The 25,407-nt window shown below is 47.8% G+C and overlaps 1 pseudogene; it reads right to left on the reverse strand.

Moving 5' to 3' along the window:
* The window catches only part of LOC115476627, a 78,676-nt pseudogene extending 71,148 nt beyond the window's left edge, over positions 1-7,528 (reverse strand).
* Between the last annotated feature and the right edge of the window lie 17,879 nt (positions 7,529-25,407).

Consider the following 25,407-nt stretch of genomic DNA (forward strand, 5'->3'; position numbering starts at 1 on the left):
CATTCTATTCGCTTTCCTAGCCGCAGCAGCACACTGAGCAGAAGGTTTCAGCGTATCATCGACGACGACACCCAGATCCCTTCTTGATCCGTAACTCCTAACGCGGAACCTTGCAAGACGTAGCTATAATTCGGGTTCCTCTTACCCACATGCATCACTTTGCACTTGTCAACATTGAACTTCATCTGCCACTTGCACGCCCATTCTCCCAGTCTCGCAAGGTCCTCCTGTAATCGTTCACATTCCTCCTGCGACTTGACGACCCTGAATAATTTTGTGTCATCGGCGAATTTAATTACCTCACTAGTTATTCCCATCTCTAGGTCATTTATAAATACATTAAAAAGCAACGGACCCAGCACAGCCCCTGCGGGACCCCACTACTACCCTCCTCCACTGAGAATACTGGCCACGCAATCCTACTCTCGCTTCCTATCTTTCAACCAGTTCTTAATCCAATAATACCCTACCTCCGATTCCATGACTCTGCAATTTCTTCAGGAGTCTTTCGTGCGGCACTTTGTCAAACGCCTTCTGAAAATCCAGATATACAATATCAACCGGCTCCCCATTGTCCACATGTTTGCTTACCCCCTCAAAAAAATGCATTAGATTGGTGAGGCAAGACTTCCCTTCACTAAATCCGTGCTGACTTTGTCTCATCAGTCCATGTTTTTGTATATGCTCTGCAATTTTATTCTTAATAATAGCCTCCACCATCTTGCCCGGCACCGACGTCAGACTCACCGGTCTATAATTTCCCGGATCTCCTCTGGAACCTTTCTTAAAAATCGGAGTAACATTGGCTACCCTCCAGTCTTCCGGTATTACACTTTATTTCTTTTTATATCCCTTCTGGTTTGAAGTGGGGAAACCTGCACTCGCCAGGCTGGAAAAGTGGGTTGACTGCTCCCAGTCCTTTAACTGATACTGTCTTCTACTCTGAACACTATGGGTTCTACACCTGTTCTTGGACTTGGTCTTATGCTCATCCTCTAGGATGTAACAACCCGTTAGCAGGTATTCTCTATCTCTCTAGTCTGGCCCTCCATAAGACCAGCTTTTCTCTATACAAAGTGGCCCTCATTACCATGAAGTACCGTTGAATAACTGTGTCTTGCCTACCGTCTCTTCTCTATATATATCACCTCTTGGCCAGCGCTTACCTGTTGCTCCGCTCTGCGGCGTCAACACCGGCAACTGGCTATCTATTCTCGTAACCCTCTTATTGTATTATTCGACCTCACCCCTATCTCTCATGATTTGTTGATCTTGGGTTCAGTGAGATCCAGGTCTTGTTTTGTGTTTTTCTCTTTTGAACTTTTTCTGGGTTGTGTGTATGTTGTTATACGTCACTTACTTACCTACTGCCCCAGCAGAGGGCAACTGTTTGCCTATCTCTCCCAGTCTGTTCTCTTATAAAGAACAGCATTTCTGATCTATGACCTACATATATGGCCCTTCACCATTGCAGGCTACATAATTGTGCAGGCTGTTTTCTCCTCTCAATTCTCTCCCTCCTTCCTTCTTCTCCCTATTTTGTGTGTCCTATTCTTTTACTTTCATAAGTTACCCCTAGGCCTGCCTGCTTAATTTTGTAACTCTCATACTGTCTCTCATCTTTTCTGCTGGAACACTTGGGATACTTGCGTTCCAGCTTGCTATCTTTCACTTAGCTCTCTGTATCTTGAACACTAATTTGATGGAACTGACAGCCCAAAGCCCCCCCCCCACTCCTCCTTCCCATATATGGTATTGGAACTTCCTGCTTCTCAGATCAGAAAATCATAGTTTCTTACCTGTAACGGTAGTTCTCCGAGGATAAGCAGGCTGCTTGTTCTCACGACTGGGTGACGTCCGCGGCAGCCCCCACCAACCAGAAGAAGCTTCGCGGGCGGTCCGCACGCAGGGCACGCCCACCGCGTATGCGCGGCCGTCTTCCCGCCCGTGCGTGACCGTTCCCGCCAGTCTTTTCTTTTCCGCGCTGGAGAGAGTCGTGCGTCGCAGCTCTCTCTTAGTCAGCCCCGGAAAACTGTCGCGTTGTCCGCGAATCTTCGCTTATTTTCTGTTTTTTGTTGTAGCGCGCCTTCAAAACTTTTTTTCTTAAAAAAAAAAAAAAAAGAAGAGAACGCGCTGAATTTTCCCTCGTTTTCTAGCGGGGGCATCGTGTTGCGGCCTTGTGGCCGCGCGGTCGATTTATTTTTCGAGGTGTGATTTACCGCCACCATCGACGACTTTAACTTCGCCGACGCGATTTTTCCGTCGATGTCCTCGAAGGTCCCGAGTGGATTTAAGAAGTGTAGTCGGTGCGGCCGGCCTATCTCGCAGACCGACACCCATGCTTGGTGCCTCCAGTGCCTCGGGCCGGAGCACGATATCAAGTCGTGTTCTTTGTGTCTTGGTCTCCGGAAACGGACTCAGGTTGCGAGGCAAGTTCTTCGGGACCGTCTTTTTGGAACTCGACGGCATCGGTATCAACGGCCGGTTCTTCGGTACCGGTATCGATGTCCGCGAAATCGGCACTGATGGCATCGACCCCAGGAGTACAGGTCCCGTCGGCCCGCCGGTCCTCCGGTGACGGTAGGGGTGAGAGGCCGCGTGGGCAATCGGCCCCGGTCACTCCCTCTGCTCATGGCCCTCGGGACCGAACCTTGTCTGACCCGGCTCCTCGAGATCGGGGGATCGACCTCCTCCTCCTCCTTTCCACCTGGCGCCGATGACGGGCACCGCAAAAATCAGAAGAAGCACCGTCATCGGTCCCCATCGGTGCGCCCGGCCCTTGGTGCCGGAGAGGAGTCGACGCCGAAGCGTCAACGTCGAGAGGAAAGGTCCCCCTCGGTAGTGGAGGTACCGACGCATCAGGGTCCCAGCACTTCGATGCAGTCTCCTGGACCCGAGCAGCTTCCGGCACCGACGCCTCTACCGGCCCCCGTCTTTCCCGACAGCGGGCCTGGACGAGTGCCTCCGAGCCATCCTTCCGGGGATCCTGGAAGGGCTGATGCGTCAGGCTGTGCCGGCGCCGGGGGTGCTTGTGCCCTCGGCGCCGTTGACTGTGGCGCCGGCAAGCTCTAGCCCGGTGCCGAGGCCTTCGACACCGCCGCCGCTTGCGGGCCGGTCTTGACCGCCACGCAGGTGGAGTCCCCGTCGACATCGATGGAGGGAGCTTCGTCCCCGCCGGCGCGGGAGTCCACCGCTCGACGACACCGAGGCCTCGGTGCCTCGACATCGAGCCGGGCCCGGTTGAGGACTCAGCTGCAAGAGCTTATGTCCGATACCGAGGAAGAGGCCTCGTGGGGGGAAGAGGAGGACCCCAGATATTTCTCCTCAGAGGAGTCTGTGGGCCTTCCCTCTGACCCCACGCCTTCACCAGAGAGGAAGCTCTCGCCTCCTGAGAGCCTCTCCTTTGCCTCCTTTGTCAGGGACATGTCTATTTGCATTCCCTTCCCCGTGGTCTCTGTGGATGAGCCGAGGGCTGAGATGCTTGAGTTCCTCGACTATCCATCACCACCTAGAGAGTCCTCCACGGTGCCGTTGCACATGTCCTTAAGGAGACACTGCTTCGGAACTGGATGCGACCATTATCTAATCCCACCATCCCCAAGAAAGCAGAGTCCCAGTACAGAATTCACTCGGACCCAGAGTTAATGCGGCCCCAATTGCCTCATGACTCGGCGGTCGTGGATTCTGCTCTCAAGAGGGCACGGAGTTCGAGGGATACCGCCTCGGCGCCCCCGGGGCGGGAGTCTCGCACTCTGGACTCGTTTGGGAGGAAGGCCTACCAATCTTCCATGCTCGTGACCCGCATCCAATCTTACCAGCTCTACACAGGCACACATGAGGAACAATGTGAAGCAACTGGCAGACCTGGTTGACAAGCTCCCGCCGGAGCAGTCCAGGCCTTATCAGGAGGTGGTCAGGCAGCTGAAGGCGTGCAGAAAGTTCCTGTCCAGAGGTATCTATGACACCTGTGACATGGCATCTCTGCTGCGGCCCAAGGTATAGTGATGCGCAGGCTCTCATGGCTGCGTGCCTCTGACCTGGACAACCGCACCCAGCAGAGACTGGCCGACGTCCCTTGCCGGGGGGATAATTTTTGGCGAGAAGGTCGAGCAGCTGGTGGACCAACTGCATCAGCGGGAAACCGCCCTCGACAAGCTCTCCCACCGGGCGCCTTAAGCATCCACCTCAGCAGGTGGACGTTTTTCCCGGGCCCGGCAGGCTGTGCCCTTTTGCCAAGCGTAGGTACACCCAGCCGGCCCGAAGGCCTCGTCAGGCACAGGGACAGCCCCAGCGCGCTCGTTCTCGTCAACAGCATGCGCCTAAGCAGCCCCCTGCGCCTCCACAGCAAAAGCCGGGGACGGGCTTTTGACTGGATCCACGGGAACATAGCCGCCCTCAAAGTGTCCGTACCGGACGATCTGCGCGGTCGGAGGGAGGTTAAAATTTTTTCACCAAAGGTGGCCTCTCATAACCTCCGACCAGGGTTCTCCAAATAGTGCGGTGCGGATACGCCCTGAATTTGGCCCCCTGCCACCAAATTGTCCTCCGGAGCTCAATCCTTCAGCTCCCATCACAAGCAGGTACTTGCAGAGGAACTCTGCCCTTCTCAGCGCCAATGCGGCCGAGCCCGTACCACCCGGCAAGAAGGGCAGGGATTCTATTCCAGGTACTTCCTTGTGGAAAAGAAAACAGGGGGGATGCGTCCCATCCTAGACCTGAGAGGCCTGAACAAATTCCTGGTCAAAGAAAAATTCAGGATGCTTTCCTTGGGCACCCTTCTGCCAATGATTCAGAAAAACGATTGGCTATGTTCCCTGGATTTAAAGGATGCATACACTCACCCGATACTGCCAGCTCACAGACAGTATCTCAGATTCCACCTGGGCGCACGGACTTTCAGTATTGTGTGCTGCCCTTTGGGCTCGCCTCTGCCCCACGAGTGTTTACAAAGTGCCTCGTGGTGGTAGCGGCGTATCTACGCAAGCTGGGAGTGCACGTGTTCCCATATCTCGACGATTGGCTGGTCAAGAACACCTCGGAGGCGGGAGCCCTCCGGTCTATGCAGTGCACTATTCAACTCCTGGAGCTGCTGGGTTTGTGATAAATTACCCAAAGTCCCATCTCCAGCCAACACAGTCTCTGGAATTCATAGGAGCTCTGCTGAATACCCAGACGGCTCGGGCCTTCCTTCCCGAAGCGAGAGCCAAACCTGTCCCTGGCTTCGCAGACCAGAGCGTCTCAGCAGGTCACAGCTCGGCAGATGTTGAGACTTCTGGGTCATATGGCCTCCACAGTCCATGTGACTCCCATGGCTCGTCTTCACATGACATCTGCTCAATGGACCCTAGCTTCCCAGTGGTTTCAAGCCACCGGGAATCTAGAAGATGTCATCCGCCTCTCCACCTGTTGCCGCACTTCACTGCTCTGGTGGACCATTCGGACCAATTTGACCCTGGGACGTCCATTCCAAATCCGCAGCCCATGAAAGTGCTGACGACGGATGCATCTCGCCTGGGGTGGGAGCTCATGTCGATGGGCTTCACACCCAGGGTCTGTGGTCCCTCCAGGAAAAAGATCTGCAGATCAACCTCCTGGAGCTCCGAGCGATCTGGAACGCACTGAAGGCTTTCAGAGATCGGCTGTCCTGCCAAATTGTTCAAATTCAGACAGACAATCAGGTTGCAATGTATTACACCAACAAGCAGGGGGGCACCCGATCTCGCCCCCTGTGTCAGGAAGCCGTCGGGATGTGGCGTTGGGCTTGCCAGTTCGGCATGCTCCTCCAAGCCACATACCTGGCAGGTGTAAACAACAGTCTGGCCGACAGACTGAGCAGAGTCATGCAACCGCACGAGTGGTCGCTCCATTCCAGAGTGGTACGCAGGATCTTCCGAGAGTGGGGCACCCCCTGTGGACCTTTTCGCCTCTCAGGCCAACCACAAGCTGCCTCTGTTCTGTTCCAGACTACAGGCACACGGCAGACTAGCGTCGGATGCCTTTCTCCTCCATTGGGGGACCGGCCTCCTGTATGCTTATCCTCCCATACCTTTGGTGGGGAAGACCTTACTGAAGCTCAAGCAAGACCGCGGCACCATGATTCTGATAGCGCCCTTTTGGCCCAGTCAGATCTGGTTCCCTCTTCTTCTGGAGTTGTCCTCCGAAGAGCGTGGAGATTGGAGTGTTTCCTACTCTCATTTCGCAGAACGACGGAGCGTTGCTGCACCCCAACCTTCAGTCCCTGGCTCTCACGGCCTAGATGTTGAGGGCGTAGACTTCACTGCGTTGGGTCTGTCTGAGGGTGTCTCCCGTGTCTTGCTTGCCTCTAGGAAGGATTCCACTAAAAAGTTACTTTTTCAAGTGGAGGAGGTTTTCGTTTGGTGTGAGAGCAAGGCCCTAAACCTCGTTCTTGCCCTGCACAGAACCTGCTTGAATACCTTCTGCACTTATCAGAGTCTTGGCCTCAAGACCAACTCAGTAAGGAATCACCTTAGTGCGATTAGTGCTTACCATTATCGTGTGGAAGGTAAAGCCATCTCTGGAGAGCCTTTAGTCGTTCGATTCATGAGAGGCTTGCTTTTGTCAAAGCCCCCTATCAAGCCTCCTACAGTGTCATGGGATCTCAACGTCGTCCTCACCAGCTGATGAAACCTCCTTTTGAGCCACTGAATACCTGCCATCTGAAGAACTTGACCTGGAAGGTCATTTTCTTGGTGGCAGTTACTTCAGCTCGTAGGGTCAGTGAGCTTCAAGCCCTGGTAGCTCATGCTCCATATGCAAAATTTCATCACAACAGAGTAGTGCTCCGCACCACCCAAAGTTCCTACCGAAGGTGGTGTCGGAGTTCCATCTTAACCAGTCAATTGTCTTGCCAACATTCTTTCCCAGACCGCATACCCGCCCTGCTGAACGTCAGTTGCACATTGGACTGCAAGAGAGCATTGGCCTTCTATTTGGAGCGGACACAGCCCCACAGACAGTCCGCCCAATTGTTTATTTCTTTCGACCCTAACAGGCTAGGGTTCGCTGTCGGGAAACGCACCATCTCCAATTGGCTAGCAGATTGCATTTCCTTCACTTACGCCCAGGCTGGGCTGACTCTTGAGGTCATGTCACGGCTCATAGTGTCAGAGCCATGGCAGCGTCGGTGGCCCACTTGAAGTCAGCCACTATTGAAGAGATTTGCAAAGCTGTGACGGGTCATCTGTCCACACATTCACATCACATTACTGCCTCCAGCAGGATACCCGACGCGACAGTCGGTTTGGGCAGTCGGTGCTGCAGAATCTGTTTGGGGTGTAATCCAACTCCACCCTCCAGGACCCGAATTTATTCTGGTCAGGCTGCACTCTCAGTTAGTTGTCTTCGTAGGTCAATTTTCTGTTGTACCCTCGCCGTTGCGAGAATCAATTGACTGGGTTCTTGTTTTTTGAGTGAGCCTGAGAGCTAGGGATACCCAGTTGTGAGAACAAGCAGCCTGCTTGTCCTGGAGAAAGTGAATGATACATACCTGTAGCAGGTGTTCTCCGAGACAGCAGGCTGATTGTTCTCACTACCCTCCTCCTCTTTGGAGTTGCGTTTCATCATTTTTGCTTGTCATTCAACTGGCGGGAACGGTCACGCAGGGGCGGGAAGACGCCGCGCATGCGCGGTGGGCGTGCCCTGCGTGCGGCGGAGCCCGCGAAGCTTCTTCCGGTTGGTGGGGGCTGCCGCGGACGTCACCCAGTCGTGAGAACAATCAGCCTGCTGTCCTCGGAGAACACCTGCTACAGGTATGTATCATTCACTTTTCGTGGACAAAGGGATCTTCTAGCCACACCTTCTGAATATTCGTCACGGTGACGTGCGAGACCGGAATCCAATAGGAATGCTTTAAAAGTAAAAACACATAGCATTAGCGCATTCCCGCCCAGACGGTAGTATAAATACCTTTGACAGCCTCAGAATAGTCATATCATAAAATAGCTATGACAGCCAGGGAGGGTAGGGAGGGATTGTGTGGCTAGAAGATCCTTGTCCACGGAAAACTACCGTTACAGGTAAGAAACTATGATTTTTTCCATGGACAGGATCTTCTAGCCACACCTTCTGAAGACTCCCAAGCATACATAGGTAATCTTACGTGATAAATTACAATATGAAGCACCCACCAACCTAATTTAATAACATGTTACCTGTGATAGGGGAGGAGGAAGGTGTCGACATTGCCTTGTAGGATCGACAGCCCAAACAGAGAATCTGCTCGAGATGCTGTATCAAGACAGTAATGCTTAGAAAAAGTGTGTAGAGATGACCAAGTAGCCGCTCTGCAAATATCTAAAAGAGGTGCACTATGTAAAAATGCAGTTGAAGAAGCCTTTGCTCTTAAATTGGGGGCTGTTACATGAGGATGTGATTCTTGCTGTGATAGCAAAAATTTATACCGTAGAACATAAGAAGAAAGTGTTCTCTTAGACACTGGTTGCCTGTCCTTCGTAGATAAGAAGAGGAACAGCTGTGATGGTCTATGAATAGTTCACGTTCTCTGTAAGATTGATAGTGCTCTGGTACAATCTAATGTATGTAACCTACTATGCAGAGTAGATGATGAGTGGAGGTGGAAAAAGACTGGTAAATAATGGATTGATGACATGAAAAGACGACACAACCTTTGGAAGAAATTTTGGATGAGGTCGTAATATGCTTTATCATGTAAAATTTGAGTATACGGAGAATAATAAACCAATGCTTGGAGTTCTCCAATTCTTTAGCTGATGCAATTGCAATAAGGAACAAAGTTTTCCAAGTCAAAAATTGTAAGGAAACTGACGTAAGTGGTTCAAATGGAGGATCCATAAGTTTTTCCAAAACCAGATTCAGATCCCACGCTACTGGAGGTATGTGAGTGGGTGAAGATTCATTAAACCTTTCAAAATCTTTTAGTGATAGGATGAGCCATCACTGTACATTCATCAACCGGATCATGAAAAACAGTAATAGCTGCCACATGAACTTTACCTGAAGAACGGCATGCCTGATTCAGACAAATGAAGGAAAATACTCCAATAATACAGAAATAGGACAAAGAAATAGGATTTACATGATGTGATCTACACCAACATTGAAATCTTTTCCATTTAGCTGCATAAACCAATCTAGTTGATTGCTTTCTGGAAGAATAATACATCCCAAAACTGGTTGAGAAAAAGAATGAAAAATCTAATGTTTTACTTGAACACAAACCAAGCAGTGAGATGAAGTTGTTGAGATTTGGATGCAGGAGTTGACCATTGTTCTGAGATATGAGATCTGGAATGAGAGGAAGAAAATGAGGCTGGAACAGAGCTAACTGTGTGAGCACCGGAAACCAGGTTTGTCTCGGCCAATAAGGTGTTATAGTATTATGGACGCCTCTGTCCTGAATAATTTTCTGCAAGACTTTTGGAATTAGAGGGAATTGGAGGAAACAAGTAAAACAGATAATTGTCCAAGGTAGGGCAAAAGCATCTGTCGCTATCCTTTGAGTTGAAGGCCACCTTGAGCAGTATTTGCGACATTTGTTGTCTGGGGGATGCGAATAGATCTATCTGAGGCCAACCCCATCTTCGAAAAGAGCGTGAGTAACTGTGATCTTGAGAGACCATTCGTGAGGTTGAAGCTGTCTGCTCAAGACATCTGCAATGTGATTTTGTCGTCCTGGTAGATACACTGCTCGAATCACCGAATGTAGAGACAGGACTATTGACCAGAGTCTGACTGCTTCTCGACACAGACTTAGAGACCCATACCTCCTTGTTATGTAAAACATTGCCACTTGGTTGTCCACACAAACTTGAATCACCTGAGACTGAAGGAAATGTTGGAAAGCCTGAACAGCTAATCTGACTGCCCTCAATTCCAGAAGATTTATGGAAAAACAACTCTCTTGAATTGTCCACTGACCTTGCGTGAGAAGTGATCCAAATGGGCTCCCCAACCAATCTTGGATGCATCTGTGGTAAGTATTTGGTTGGACGTGGTAATTGGAATGGAGCTCCCACCAACAGATGTTGTTGATGTGTCCACCACAACATGTGTAGTTTGATCCGATTGACAGACGTATCCTTGAATGAAGGGAGTGTCGAATAGGACTCCATCGTCTCTTTAAATATCACTGCAGGGGTCGCATATGTAGACGTGCAAGAGAGTAGAACAGCAACTGTTGAAGCCATATGGCCTAAAAGTACTAGAATTTTGCGAGCAGAGATGATCTTTGCTGACAGAAAATACTGTATTAATTGATTCAGAACTTGGGCCCGATTGAGTGGCAGTTTCGCTAAAGCTTGATAGGAGACTAGATCTGCTCCTATAAACGTCAATCTCTGAGTGGGGGTCAAATGAGATTTCTTGTAATTGATCACTAAACCTAACTCTTCGAGAAGAAGCATGGTCTTCTGCAAATGAAGAAGATTCTGCTGAGGAGAGTGTGCTACAATCAACCAATCATCGAGATATGGGAAAAGAATTATACCCTGACGATGTAAGTGTGCCACAGGAGATATGACACACTTGGAGAATATTCTGGGAGCTGATGTTAGACCAAAAGGCAGAACCTTGAATTGGTAATGTCGATCTTGGCACACAAATCGAAGAAATCGTCTTGATGATTGATGAATAGGAATATGCAGGTAAGCATCCTGCAGATCTATGGCTGAAAACCATACCCCTTGTTTTAACAGAGGAAGTATCGTTTGTAAAGATGACATCCGAAAACGTTGTTTTGGAAGAAATTTGTTGAGTTGTCGTAAATCCAGGATTGCCCTGTAACCCCCATCCTTTTTGGTTATGAGAAAAAATCGGGAATAAAACCCTTTGTTTATGTCGTGAGCAGGTACAATCTCTAAAGCATTGAGATTGAGGAGTCTGGAGACCTCTTGTTGCAAAAATGGAATCTGCGAGTTTGGAACATGAAGACGTGTAGGTGATCGAATAGGTGGGGGCTGTGAAAATCTGAGAAAATATCCATGTTGAATGATGTCCAAAATCCATTTGTCTGTTGTTATAGACATCCAAGAGTTGAAAAAATGTTGAACTCTGCCCCCCACCGGAATCGGAGACAAGGACTGGTCAAAAAGACGGATTGAGTTTTTGTTGCTGGTTTGTTTGAGCAGGTCTTTGTGATCGCTGGTCTCTACCTGATCTAGCCTGAAAATTATAACGTTGAGGCTGAGATTTAAATGGAAAACTAGACCGCTGATGGCCAAAAGATTTTCGTTGTTGAAATCTATTCCTTGCATTAAAATATGGTAATCTTTTATAATTCAATTTAGGAGGCTGCTGTTTATCTTGCTCTAGAGTGTCCAAAGTTGTACAGTCCTCTTTAAGACCTTCAATCAGCTGTTTTACTCGATCTCCAAATAAAGAGTCACCCACACAAGGAGCATCAGCCACCTTTTCGTGAACATCTTCACCTAATGCAGATGCCCGTAACCATGAGAAACGTCTAGATGCAATTGCAGTAGCTGCGTTTCTAAGTGATGTATCAAATTGGTCATGTGTGGTACGAATCATTTGTTTAGAACTCTCTTCCAATTTGGTAAGAATCTGTTGAAAATTTGAAACCTCCTGCTGAGGAAATACGACTGTAATTTAGACAAGTCATCCAAGATGGTATACAAATATTCCATTTGATGAAACATATGGATTGCTATACGAATTGAGAGCATTGAGGACTGAAAATTCTTTCTTGCTAATAAGTCCATGAATTTTAAATCTTTAGTTGGTGGATGATTGGTAATATCTTTCTGCAACTTATGTCGTCTCAATGGCCGATTTTACCACTAAAGATACATGCGGAAGCTGAGTCATACCATGACCCAACATGTTCCGGCACCCTGTACTTATTTTCTAATGACCTTTGCGTAGATATAATAGAATAAGGGGTGTTCCAAATTAATTTGTGATGTTCTTGAAGCACTGGAGGTATGGTAAGCTACTAATTGCTTAGATACATTCAAGTATTTCGTGACTGAGCGTTTGTCCACAGCACTATCAGTCTGAGGAGAGACAGTTATGTTCAAAACCGTCACCAACTTTTGTAAAAATTTATGGTAAGACTCATCTTGTACAGATAAATTTTCTTCCTGATGTATAGGTTGGAAAGAGCGGAGTAGAGGAATTCCTGATCTAACTGAGTCTGATCATCAACATGTAATGAGTGAGACAAGAAGGTACTGGAGAATTATACAAGATTTATTTGAAGCACACTCTTGTATTGAACTAGATGGAGACACAGACCATGAACGTTGTCTGTGATCTGTAATGAGTCATAGAATTTGTTTGAACTGGTGCTGTCTGAAGTGACTGCACCTGGTTAGTCTCTTGTACTGCTGCTGATTATGTAGCAGTTTTGTAAGTAACTCCAAATCTTCAACTGTGCAGCAGAAGAAGAGGTTGATTGAGCTCTTGAGAAGTATGAGAGACTGAGTGCCGAGAGCTCTATGCTTAAAGAGCTGTGATCTGAATGAGAATGTAATTTAGAACGTATCCTCAAAGGCACATCTGATGATGTGAAATGGAAGGTGATCTCCTACGGACGATTTCTGTGAGAAGTACAAGAAGAAAGACTTGCCTTGAAAAATTGCTATGTCTGGAATCATGACGGCATCGGGAGGTAATCGGCCATGCGAGAAAATCATCGGTGTCGATCGAGTCCACTGCTCGAAGTTGAGTCAGAAGAATGTGAACGAGATCGGCTCCTCCCACCTCAACTGTGATGATCAGCTGATTTCGAAGAACATCGATATCGACGTCGAGCTCTGGAGCTGACAGCTTCCTGACGAGCATCATGCTCTGTTTGTGCCCATAGACACAGCTTTAACCTGATCCCCGGGCCGTTAAGGCAAGGGGGAGAGCAGGAGTGGAAGGCACCTGATCCCCAGGCACCAGGCAAGGGGGAGAGCAGGGGTAATATTCTCTTCCACCGGAGCTGGTGCATCCGACACTGACACAGACATTACAGAATTCTTATGAGAACTTACAGAAGACGACTCCGATTGTACTGCTGAAGTTAAATATTGTTGCAGCTTAAATGCTCTGATGTCCAAAGACTTTTGGGACATACTTCTAACAGGCAAAACAATTTTTAGTATCGTGTGACTCCCCTAAACAGCGCACACATCTAAAATGAGGATCCGTGAGGGAAAGTTACGAGGACAAGTCGCACACGGTTTTAAAGCCGTTTTTCTGTGAGACATCACAATAGTGAAGGAAAACAAAGATGACTGACTGACTGACTGAGTCAGATAATCAACTGCGGGTCATTCCGTCAACGCGGAAAAATTAAAACTGACTATTCTGAGCTGTCAAAGGTATTTATACTACCAGTCTGGGCGGGAATGCGCTAAGTATTTGATAATACCACATGTAGTGCACAAAGTACACACACAGACCCTGGTGGTAGAAAGTGTAACATCATAATATATTTTCATAAACAAACATGTACAAAAAAGCACATAACTTTAATATGAGGCAATGACATCCACTAAGAGTAGGATCTCAGGCAGGAATACCATGAAACAGTATCCACCCCAGAAAGGGGAATACAGAAGTGAGGCATGTCATCTCATCCATCTCAGAGGAGGTTGGAAGTTGCAGCCACACTCATGGGAGGGTAGCTGCAACCTCAGGCCTTGATCCGGGACAGAGGTGTTATGACTTACTAGTTGCCTATTAGCCACATGGAAACTGATATTGTACAGGACATTTGCATTATTTAATAAATACATTTACAAATGAGTACAGGTGGCCCTGTTTATAATACTTACGTCGAGCACTGAGGCGCCGTCTCAGTGCCCTGATCATGTCAGAGCTCTCCCTCTTGATTTGGCGGAACCTCCGCTGGAGGGACCCGATGTCCCTCCGAATGCCAAATCTTCTACAAGATATAAGTTTGTACACCAGGAGTCAGGGGATGGTCATTCTTGCCTTCAGCACACAAATCATTTGGAAATCAAATAGGAGAGCTCACACCACTGATTTTGGGGGGGGGGGGGGGGGACATTACATTGGTACAGATGATGTCATTGAGGTGGACATGAGGACAGAGAGTACCGTGTGCAGTATTGTAGGATGTGGGAATGTTTTTCCTTTCTAGTGCATAGATTCTATTAATGAATGTGCACATATAATGAAGATACATACCTGTAGCAGGTATCCTTCGAGGACAGCAGGCTGGATATCATCACTGATGGGTCGTCGTCCACGACGGCCCAGGAGACCGGAAGTCTAACAATAAAGTTTCAGAAAGTTTGGGAGCAACGCGGCAAGTGCGGCGACAAACGCACTGTGCATGCGCAAGTGACTTCCCACCGGCGACACCCGCGCACTTCCCTCAGTATACAAAAAGCAAAAAGATAAGAACAACTCCAAAGGGGAGGAGGGTGGGTTGTGATGATATCTAGCCTGCTGTCCTTGGAGAATACCTGCTACAGGTATGTATCTTCATTTTTCCCCGAGGACAAGCAGGCTGGATATCATCACTGATGGGGTATCCCTAGCACCCAGGCTCACTCAAAACAATGAACATTGGTCAATTGGGCCTCGCAACGGCGAGGACATAACTGAGATTGACCTGAAAACAAACACAACTAAGTGAGAGTGTAGCCTGGAACAGAACAGAAATGGACCTAGGAGGGTGGAGTTGGATTCTAAACCCCAAACAGATTCTGTAACACGACTGCCCAAACCGACTGTCGCGTCGGGTATCCTGCTGTAGGCAGTAGTGAGATGTGAATGTGTGGACAGATGACCATGTTGCAGCCTTGCAAATCTCTTCAATAGAGGCTGACTTTGTGAGCCGTGTGTCACATTGTGAGCCGTGACATGACCCTCTAAAGTCAACCCAGCTTGGGCAAAAGTGAAGGAGATGCAATCTGCTAGCCAATTGGAGATGGTGCGTTTCCTGATGGCAACTCCCATCCGATTGGGATTAAAAGAAACAAACAGGTGGGCAGACTGTCGATAGAGCTTTGTCCGCTCCACGTAAAGGCCAATGCTCTCTTACAGTCCAAGGTGTGCAACTTGTCCTCACCAGGGCAGGTATGTGAACGGGGAAAAAATGTTGGCAAGACAATTGACTGATTCAGATTAAACTCTGACACCACCTTTGGCAAGAACTTAGGATGAGGGCAGAGGACTACTCTGTTATGATGAAATTTAATATAAGGAGCATGGACTGCCAGGGCTTGGAGCTCACTGACTCTACGAGCTGAAGTAACAGCCACCAAGAAATGACCTTCCAGGTCAAATACTTCAGATGGCAGGAATTCAGTGGCTCAAAAGGAGCTTTCATCAGCTGGGCGAGAACGACGTTGAGATCCCATTGACACTGGTGGAGGTTTTGACAGGGGGCTTTGACAAAAGCAAACCTCGCATGAAGCGAACAACTAAAGGCTGTCCAGAGATAGGCTTACCCTCTACACATTGATGATAAGCACTGATTGCACTAAGATGAACCCTTACTGAGTTAGTCTTAAGACCAGACTCTGATAAGTGTAGAAGGTATTCAAGCAGGGTCCGTGTAGGACAAGAAAAGGAATCTAGTGCCTTGCTGTCACAGCAGACGGCGAACCTCCTCCATTTAAAAGAATAACTCTTTTTTGTGGAATCTTTCCTGGAAGCGAGCAAGACTCGTGAGACAACCCTCTGAAAAGCCTAAAGAGGGCAACTTCTTTTTTTTTTTACTTTATTTATTGATTTTAAAGCAACATATTTATAAAAACATATAACAGCATATAATATGCCATCCAGGCCATGAGAGCCAGAGACTGGAGGTTGGGATGTAGAAGCGACCCTTCGTTCTGAGTGATGAGAGTCGGAAAACAGTCCAATCTCCACGGTTCTTAGGAGGACAAGTCCAGAAGAAGAGGAAACCAGATCTGACGGGGCCAGAAAGGCGCTATCAGAATCATGGTTCCGCAGTCTTGCCTGAGTTTCAGCAGAGTCTTCCCTACTAAAGGTATGGGAAGATACGCATACAGAAGGCCTGTCCCCCAATGTAGGAGAAAAGCAACTGATGCTAGTCAGTCATGGGCCTGAAGCCTGGAAACAGAACTGAGGGACCTTGTGGTTGGTCTGAGTGGCAAAAAGATCCACCGAGGGGGTGCCCCACGCTCGGAAGATCTTGCGGACAACGTCCATGTTCAGTGACCACTCGTGAGGTTGCATTATCCTGCTCAACCTGTCGGCCAGACTGTTTTTTACGCCTGCCAGATACGTGGGTTGGAGAAGCATGCCATGCTAATGCGCCCAAAGCCACATCCTGACGGCTTCCTGACACAGAGGGCGAGATCCGGTGCCCCCCTGCTTGTTGGTGTAATACATCACAACCTGATTGTCTGTCTGAATTAGATAACATGATTGGACAGCGAGTCTCTGAAAGCCTTTAGCATTCCAGATCGCTCTTAATTCCAGGAGGTTTGATCTGAAGACATGTTTCCTGAAAAGATCAAACTCCTTGAGTGCGACCCCACCCTAGGAGGGATGCATCCGTCATCAGCACTTTTTGTGGCTGAGGAATTTGGAATGGACGTCCCAAGGTCAGATTGGAGTGAATGGTCCACCACTGTAGGGAACTGCAAAAATCGGTGGAAAGATGGATGACATCCTTTAGATCCCTGTAGCCTGACACCATTGGGAAGCTAGGGTCCATTGAGCTGATCTCATATGTAGAAGTGCCATGGGAATCACATGAACTGTGGAGGCCATCGGGCTTATTTTCGAAAGTGATCGCCAGCCATCTTCCAACATAAATCGAGAGATGGCCAGCGATCTCTCAAAAGCAGCGAAATCGGTATAATCGAAAGCTGCTTTTTTGACACCATCGCCGCTTTCCTGTCGCCGAGCCGGCGAAAGTTCAAGGGGGCATGTCGGCAGCATAGCGAAGGCAGGACATGGCCGGGCATGGGCATGGCTACCAGATGGCCAGCTTCAGCGCATAATGGAAAAAACAAAAGCAGCATTAATCAGTATTTTGCCGGGTTTACTTGGTTCTTTTATTTTCACAACCAAGCCTCCAAAAGGTGCCCCAACTGACCAGATGACCACCGGAGGGAATGGGGGATGACCTCCCCGTACTCCCCCAGTGGTCACCAACCCCCTCCCACACTAAAAAAAATAAAATAAAAACCTTTTTTGCCAGCTTGTATGCCAACCTCAAATGTCATGCCCAGCTCCCTGACAGCAGTATGCAGGTCCCTGGAACAGTTTTTGTTGGTTGCAGTGGACATCAGGCAGGCAGACCCAGCCCCCCCCCCACCTGTTACACTTGTGGTGGTAAGTGTTGAGCCCTCCAAACCCCCCCAAAACCCACTGTACCCACATGTAGGTGCCCCCCTTCACCCATAAGGGCTATGGTAGTGGTGTTGAGTTGTGGGGAGTGGGTTTGGGTGGGATTTGGGGGCTCAGCACCCAAGGTAAGGGAGCTATGTACCTGGGAAGTATTTGTATATATTTGTTTTAATTTTTAGAAGTGCCCCCTAGGGTGCCCGGTTGGTGTCCTGGCATGTCAGGGGGACCAGTGCACTACAAATGCTGGCTCCTCCCACGAGCAAATGCCTTGGATTTAGCCAGGGTTGAGATGGCTGCTTTTAGTTTCCATTATCGCTGAAAAACAAACTGGATTCCTGGAGGCAAGATGGCGGCTGAATGAGAGGTAAGGGAAGCTGCTCCGGACTTACCTTTACACTTTATTGAACTTGTTATTTCCTGATGCCCAAAAGGAGAGGCAGGCAACACGCTAGCCCTGCGGCGCTGCCTTTGCCCTCTGTGGGGACTTTGGATCGCTTCTTGATGAGTGCATCAGCGGGAGCTTCTTCTTCGCTGCTGAGAGGTCTAGGGAGAGGTCAGCCAGTCTCCACCTAGAAGCTGAGACATCACTAAGCCCCGAGACGCGTATTCCTCCTCCTATGCCGGCGAAATCATTGAGTGTGGCTCCAGAAGACCCGGATGCTTCGACGGCGACGGGGTCTCCGGGCACGGGCGCCATCTCGGAAGTTGAGACGCCGACTATCCCTGCATTGGAAGTAGCGGGTGAAGGAGGGAAGAATCTTCCTTGGAGGAAAATCTGTGGCCGTGGAGAAACAACTACCGGAGGATCCAAATTTGCTGCCAGGCTTATTAAGTAAGTCCTTTCTTCCCACGAAACCTGAGACTATAACACTAGACACAATATGGGAAGCCCTAGTGGCCTTGAAGCTTTTTTTCCTACAAAACGTTATGTCTTTAAATCAACAATTCCACTCTGTCTCTGAGAAAAATACAAATATTAGATATTAAGATTGCAACAATGGAGAAAGAAATTGAAAATAACTCTAAGATTATACAAAAGTGCCAACAGGTGCAAGTTAATATGATTAAAGAAAATCTTTTTCTACACAATAGAATTGAAATTTTGGAAAATTATCAACATTCGAGTACCCTTAGATTAATAAATTTTCCGAAGCAATTCTCAATCTCATCTCTTATCACTTTCAAAAAATATTTAACTGAGACTTTGAAAATTCCAGAGCTGTCACATCCACCTATATCAAAAAGTTACTATATAACGCCTTTCCTGAAGAAAGATCTACATCAAGAACATAGAGCAGAAATGCCAGTGGAAACTTTGGATATGAACTTAACACAAATATTAGAAGATGATAATGTGGGATTGACAACAGCAACACTCAAAGTAACTTTCATTCTACAACCTGATAGAGACTGGATACTTAAGCAATATTTCTTAAACAGAGAAAAAATGTCTTGATTGTAAAATAAGAATGTACCCAAATGTCTCTAAAGCTACACAAAAGAAAAGACAAGAGTTTCTTAAATTACAATTTGGCGCATTATTTTGGCTAAAATTTCCCTGTAAATGTGTCTTAAAACTTAATTCTGTTAAATATATTTTCTTTGATGCTAAACAATTGAATTCTTTTTTGGAAGCTAAGCTAGTTAGCTCACCTATGCCACAATCAAGGAATGTGATAACTTCTACGCCATAATAAGTATTTATCACTCACACCTCTTTTCTTCCGCCTTTTTCTTATTTTTTTTCTCTATTTTTAGGGATTTTTTGAAGGCTTCCTTTGTAATTGTGTAATGCCTCCTTATTGTGGGCTAAAGAATTATTTATTTATTACATTTGTATCCCGCACTTTCCCGCTCATCACAGGCTCAATGCGGCTTACATAGTAACAAGAGGATACAAGAAAAGCTACGAGGATGGTATGGGATTTGCGTTACAAGACGTATGAGGAGAGACTTGCGGACCTGAACATGTATACCCTGGAGGAAAGGAGAAACAGGGGTGATATGATACAGATGTTCAAATATTTGAAAGGTATTAATCCGCAAACGAACCTTTTCCGGAGATGGGAAGGCGGTATAGAACGAGAGGACATGAAATTAGATTGAAGGGGGGCAGACTCAAGAAGAATGTCAGGAAGTATTTTTTCACGGAGAGGGTGGTGGATGCTTGGAACGCCCTCCTGCGGGAGGTGGTGGAGATGAAAACGGTAACAGAATTCAAACATGCGTGGGATAAACATAAAGGAATCCTGTGCAGAAAGAAGGGATCCTCAGGAACTTAGCCTAGAATGAGTGGCAGAGCTGGTTGGGAGGCGGGACTAGTGCTGGGCAGACTTATACTGTCTGTGCCGGGGCTGGTGGTTGGGCGGCGGGGATAGTGCTGGGCAGACTTATACGGTCTGTGCCAGAGCCAGTGGTGGGAGGCAGGGATAGTGCTGGGCAGACTTATACGGTCTGTGCCATAGCTGGTGATGGGAGGCGGGACTGGTAGTTGGGAGGCGAGGATAGTGCTGGGCAGATTTATACAGTCTACTACTACTACTACTACTACTTGACATTTCTAAAGCGCTACTAAAGTTACGCAGCGCTGTACAATTTCAACATAGAAGGACAGTCCCTGCTCAAAGGAGCTTACAATCTAAAGGACAAATGTACAGTCAGTCAAATAGGGGCAGTCTAGATTTCCTGAAAGGTATAAAGGTTAGGTGCCGAAAGCAACATTGAAGAGGTGGGCTTTGAGCAGGGATTTGAAGATGGGTAGGGAGGGGGCTTGGCGTAAGGGCTCAGGAAGTTTATTCCAAGCATAGGGTGAGGCGAGGCAGAATGAGCGGAGCCTGGAGTTGGCGGTGGTGGAGAAGAGTACTGAGAGGAGGGATTTGTCTTGTGAGCGGAGGTTACGGATGGGAACGTAAGGGGAAATGAGGGTAGAGAGGTAATGAGGGGCTGCAGACTGAGTGCATTTGTAGGTAAGAAGGAGAAGCTTGAACTGTATGCGGTATCTGATTGGAAGCCAGTGAAGTGACCTGAGAAGAGGGGTGATATGAGTATATCGGTTCAGGCGGAATATAAGGCGTGCAGCAGAGTTCTGAACAGATTGAAGGGAGGATAGATGGCTAAGTGGGAGGCCAGTAAGGAGTAGGTTGCAGTAGTCAAGGCGAGAGGTAATGAGAGCGTGGACGAGAGTACGGGTGGTGTGCTCAGAGAGGAAAGGGCGAATTTTGCTGATGTTAAAGAGAAAGAAGCGACAGGTCTTGGCTATCTGAGGATATGCGCAGAGAAGGAGAGGGAGGAGTTGAAGATGACTCCAAGGTTGCGGGCAGATGAAACGGGGAGGATGAGGGTGCCATCAACTGAGATAGAGAGTGGAGGAAGAGGAGAAGTGGGTTTTGGTGGAAAGACGATAAGCTCGGTCTTGGACATGTTCAGTTTCAGGTGGCGGTTGGACATCCATACAGGCAATGACGGATAAGCAGGCCGATACCTTGGCCTGGGTCTCCGCGGTGATGTCTGGTGTGGAGAGATATAGCTGGGTGTCATCAGCATAAAGATGATACTGGAAACCATGAGATGAGATCAGTGAGCCCAGGGAAGAGGTGTAGATTGAAAAAAGAAGGAGTTCAAGGACAGATCCCTGGGGAACTCCAACAGAGAGCAGGATGGGGGTGGAGGAAGATCCATGAGAGTGTACTTTGAAGGTGCGGTGGGAGAGATAGGAGGAGAACCAGGAGAGGACAGAACCCTGGAACCCAAATGAGGACAGTGTGGCAAGAAGTAAATCATGATTGACAGTATCAAAAGCAGCGGATAGATCAAGGAGGATGAGGATGGAGTAGTGGCCTCTGGATTTGGCAAGGAACAGGTCATTACAGACTTTAGAGAGTGCCAGAGCTGGTGGTGGGAGGCGAGGTTGGTGGTTGGGAGGCAGGGATATGGCTGGCCAGACTTATACAGTCTGTGCCCTGAAGAGGACAGTACAAATAAAAAAGTAGCACATAGGAATTTATCTTCTTGGGCAGACTGGATGGACCGTGCAGGTCTTTTTCTGCCGTCATCTACTATGTTACTATGTAATCTGTAGTATCTGAATCAACAAAGGAGGTATGGTAGGACAAATGAACAAGGGTAAATGGGATAAAAGAGGTATGAGAGAAAGGATAGGGATAAGTAAGGAAGTGGAGCGATGAAGAAGAGGTAGGGGAAGAGCATGGAGGGTAAGAAGATTGGTAGGAGGTAATTTCTGAGCCATTGTTGTTAATGATTAGATGAACCAGTAAATGGATGGGTTGCTTATGTTTGCTTATGGTAAGTCAAGTCATTTGGGTAAATCTGTTTGAATAGATGGGTTTTCAATAGTTTCCTAAAGGGAAGGTATTCACTAGTTGATTGAATGTGTCTGGGTAGAGCATTCCAGAGTTGGGATCCCAGGTAGGGGAAGTTAGATGCATGATATGTTTTATACTTTAGTCCTTTGCAATTGGGAAGGTGCAGGTTAAGGTATGTCCGTGAAGATGTTGACCTGTTTCTGGATGGAAGATCTAATAGATTGACCATGTAACTTGGTGATATTCCATGGATGATCTTGTGTATTAGTGTGATGGCCTTAAATTTGACTCGCTCTCTAATAGGGAGCCAATGAAGTTTCATACGGAAGGGTGTTGCACTTTCGAATCTAGGCTTCCCTTAACTAAGTCTAGCTGACGTGTTCTGGGCAGTCTGAAGTTTCGTCATGATTTGGGCCTTACATCCAACGAAGATACTATTGCAGTAATCAGCTTGGGTGAGTACCGTGGATTGTACCAAATTGCGGAAGGTATTCAAGGGGAGATAAAGTTTCACACGTTTCAACATCCACATCATGTTGAACATTTTCTTGGTGATGGATGTTGCGTGGTCTTCAAGGGATAAGTATTTATCCAATGTAACTCCAAGGATTTTCAGATTGTTGGATATAGGAATTGTGAAATCAGGAGTGGTGAGAGTAGTTGGATGGAATGTGGAATATTGGGAGGAGAGGATTAAGCATTGAGTTTTGTCTTTGTTCAATTTCATTTTGAAAGCGTTGGCCCAAGAAGTTAGGATATTCATACCATTAGTTATTTTGTCGGAAATTTCTGCCAGGTTAGATTTGAAGGGAATAAATATGGTAACGTCGTCAGTATAGATAAAAGGGTTGAGACCAGGTTTGGAAAGGGATTTAGCCAGAGGAATCATCATAAGGTTGAATAGAATTGGGGATAGAGGAGAACCCTGAGGTACACCGCAATCTGATGACCAGGGAGATGAAATTGCAGTAGATGATTTGACTTGATAGGATCTAGAGGTAATAAAGCCTTCAATCCATTTTATAACATTGCCATCAATTCCCAACTTATCCAGAAGTCTAGTAAGAATACAATGGTCAACGATGTCAAATATCAAACTTGCTTGAATCTGGATATTAAAGTAAGCAATACTGTTTCCGTACTATGGGTAGGACGGAACCACGATTGAGATTCATGAAGGATGGAGAATTTTTGTATATACTCGTTGAGTAAATAGATGAGTAAATAGATCAAATTAAGACTTAATATTGTTGATATTAATTTCCTAATATATATATTGACTTGTAATCATCTTTTCTGTTTCAAGAGTATGTACTTGAATATAATGTAAATGCAAATAAATAAAAGATTAAAAAAAAAAAAGAAAAACAAAACCGGCCATCTCAAACCCAGCGAACTCTGGCATTTGGCTGGGCCAAACCGTATTATCGAAAGAAAAGATGGCCGGCTATCTTTTTCGATAATACGGTTTGGCCAGCTGTTTGCGGCGGCGCCAACATACATCGCCAGCAATCTATTTCGCCGGCGCCGTTCGATTATTCCCCTCCATGTGGCCCAGAAGCCTCAACATTTGCCAAGCTGTGATCTGTTGAGATGTTCAAGCTGAGGACACTAAGGCCAGAAGATTGTCTGCCCTCACCTGGGGGAGATAAGCTCGAGGCGTCCGTGTGTTCAACAGAGCTCCTATGAATTCCAACTTCTGTACTGGAATCAGATGGGACTTGGAATAATTTATGACAAACCCCAGCAGCTTTAGTAGTTGAATAGTAATCTGCATAGATCGTAGAACTCCTGCCTCCGAGGTGTTCTTCACCAGCCAATCGTCGATATAAGGGAACACATGCACTCCCAGGCTGCGTAGCGATGCTGCGAAAACTGCCAAGCACTTTGTAAAGACCCAGGGCGCAGATGCTAGACCGAAGGGTAGTACACAGTACTAAAATAGCTGAGTTCCCAAGCGGAATCAAAGGTACTTCCTGTGAGTTGGGAGCACCGAGATGTGAGTATAGGCGTCCTTTAAGTCCAGAGAGCATAGCCAATCATTTTCTTGAGTCATGGGAAGAAGGGTGCCCAGGGAAAGCATCCTGAACTTTTCTCAGAGCAGGAATTTGTTCAGGGCCCTTAGGTCTAGGATGGGACGCATCCCTCCTGTTTTCTTTTGTACAAGGAAGTACCTGGAATAGAATCCCAGCCCTTCTTCCCCTAGTGGTACAGGTTCAACCGCATTGGCCTTTAGAAGGGCGGAGAGTTCCTCTGCAAGTACCTGCTTGTGCTGGGAGCTGAAGGATTGAGCTCCCGGTGGGCAATTTGGAGGTTTGGATACCAGATTGAGAGCGTATCCTAACCGGACTATTTGAAGAACCCACCTGTCGGAGCTTATAAGAGGCCACCTTTGGTGAAAAAATATCAACCTCCCCCCAACAGGTAGATCGTCCAGCACGGATACTTTTACCGCGACTATGCTGCTCTGGAGCCAGTCAAAAGCCTGTCCCTTGCTTTTGCAGGGGAGCCGGAAGGGCCTTAGGCGCACGCCGCTGACGAGAGCGAGCCTGCTGGGAGCGAGCTTGAACAGGCTGTCGAGAGGTAGGAGTGTACCTACGCCTATTATAGGAAAAGGGAGCACTCCTTTTCCCTCCAAAAAACCTCCTAGTAGAGGAGGTAATAGCAGAAGGCATCCGGCGGGAGAGAGAATCCATTGCATCATGATGCTTCTTGAGGGTATCGACCATATCCTCAACCTTCTCTCCAAAAAGATTGTCCTCCCGGCAAGGAACATCCGCCATTCGCTGCTGGGTCTTCTGATCCAGGTCCGACACATGCAGCCATGAGAGTCTGCGCATCACGATACCCTGAGCAGCTACTCGGGGATGCGGCATCAAAAGTGTCGTAAGCCCCCCTGGCCAGGAATTTGCGACATGCCTTCTGCTGGCTGACCACCTGGTGAAAAGGTTCAGCAAGCTCCGGAGGGAGAGCTTCAACTAAACTGGACAGTTGCCTCACTGAGTTCCATAAGTGAATGCTCGTGTATAGCTGGTATGTTTGGATCTTGGCGGCGAGCATTCCAGCCTGATACATACGCCTCCCAAAAGAATCCAAGGTCCTAGACTCTCTGCCCGGGGGTGCCAAGGCATAGTCTGTAGTACTCTTGGCTCTTCTGAGAGCAGAGTCCACCACCATAGAACTGTGAGGAAGTTGGGCCTTCACCATCACAGGCTCACCGTGGACTCTGTACTGGGACTCGGACTTCTTGTTGACAACTGAATTAGAGAGAGGGCAAGACCAATTCCGTAACATCGCTTCCCTGAGCGTATTGTGCAGGGGGGCCGTTGCAACCTTTGCAGGTGGAAAAGGATAATCCAGGACCTTGAGCATCTCAGCCCTGGGCTCATCCACAACCTCCATGGGAAATGGAATGTCCTTAGACATTTCCCGCACAAAAGATGAAAAAGTAAGAATCTCAGGTGGAGACTAACTTCAATAGGTGGAGTAGGATCAGAAGGAAGCCCACAGGAGTCTTCCTCCGAAAAATACCTGGGGTCTTCCTCTTCTCCCCATCGGACAGAAGCTCTCGAACAGCAGCCCGAACCCTAGCCTGTCTCGACTTCGAGGATCAACGTCCTCGTGGGGGATGTCGAGAAGTCGACCCCTGCCTGGACTCCGGCGAAGCTTCCTCCACCAACGTCAAGGGAGATTCGACCCGGGTGGCAACCGGCTGTGGTACCGCAAGCGGTACGGAGGGCGGGGACCTCCTCACAGGAGATGGGCCAGACGCCGACTCAGC

This window comes from Microcaecilia unicolor, chromosome 8 (assembly GCF_901765095.1).
Source record: "Microcaecilia unicolor chromosome 8, aMicUni1.1, whole genome shotgun sequence".
Lineage (NCBI taxonomy): Eukaryota > Metazoa > Chordata > Amphibia > Gymnophiona > Siphonopidae > Microcaecilia > Microcaecilia unicolor.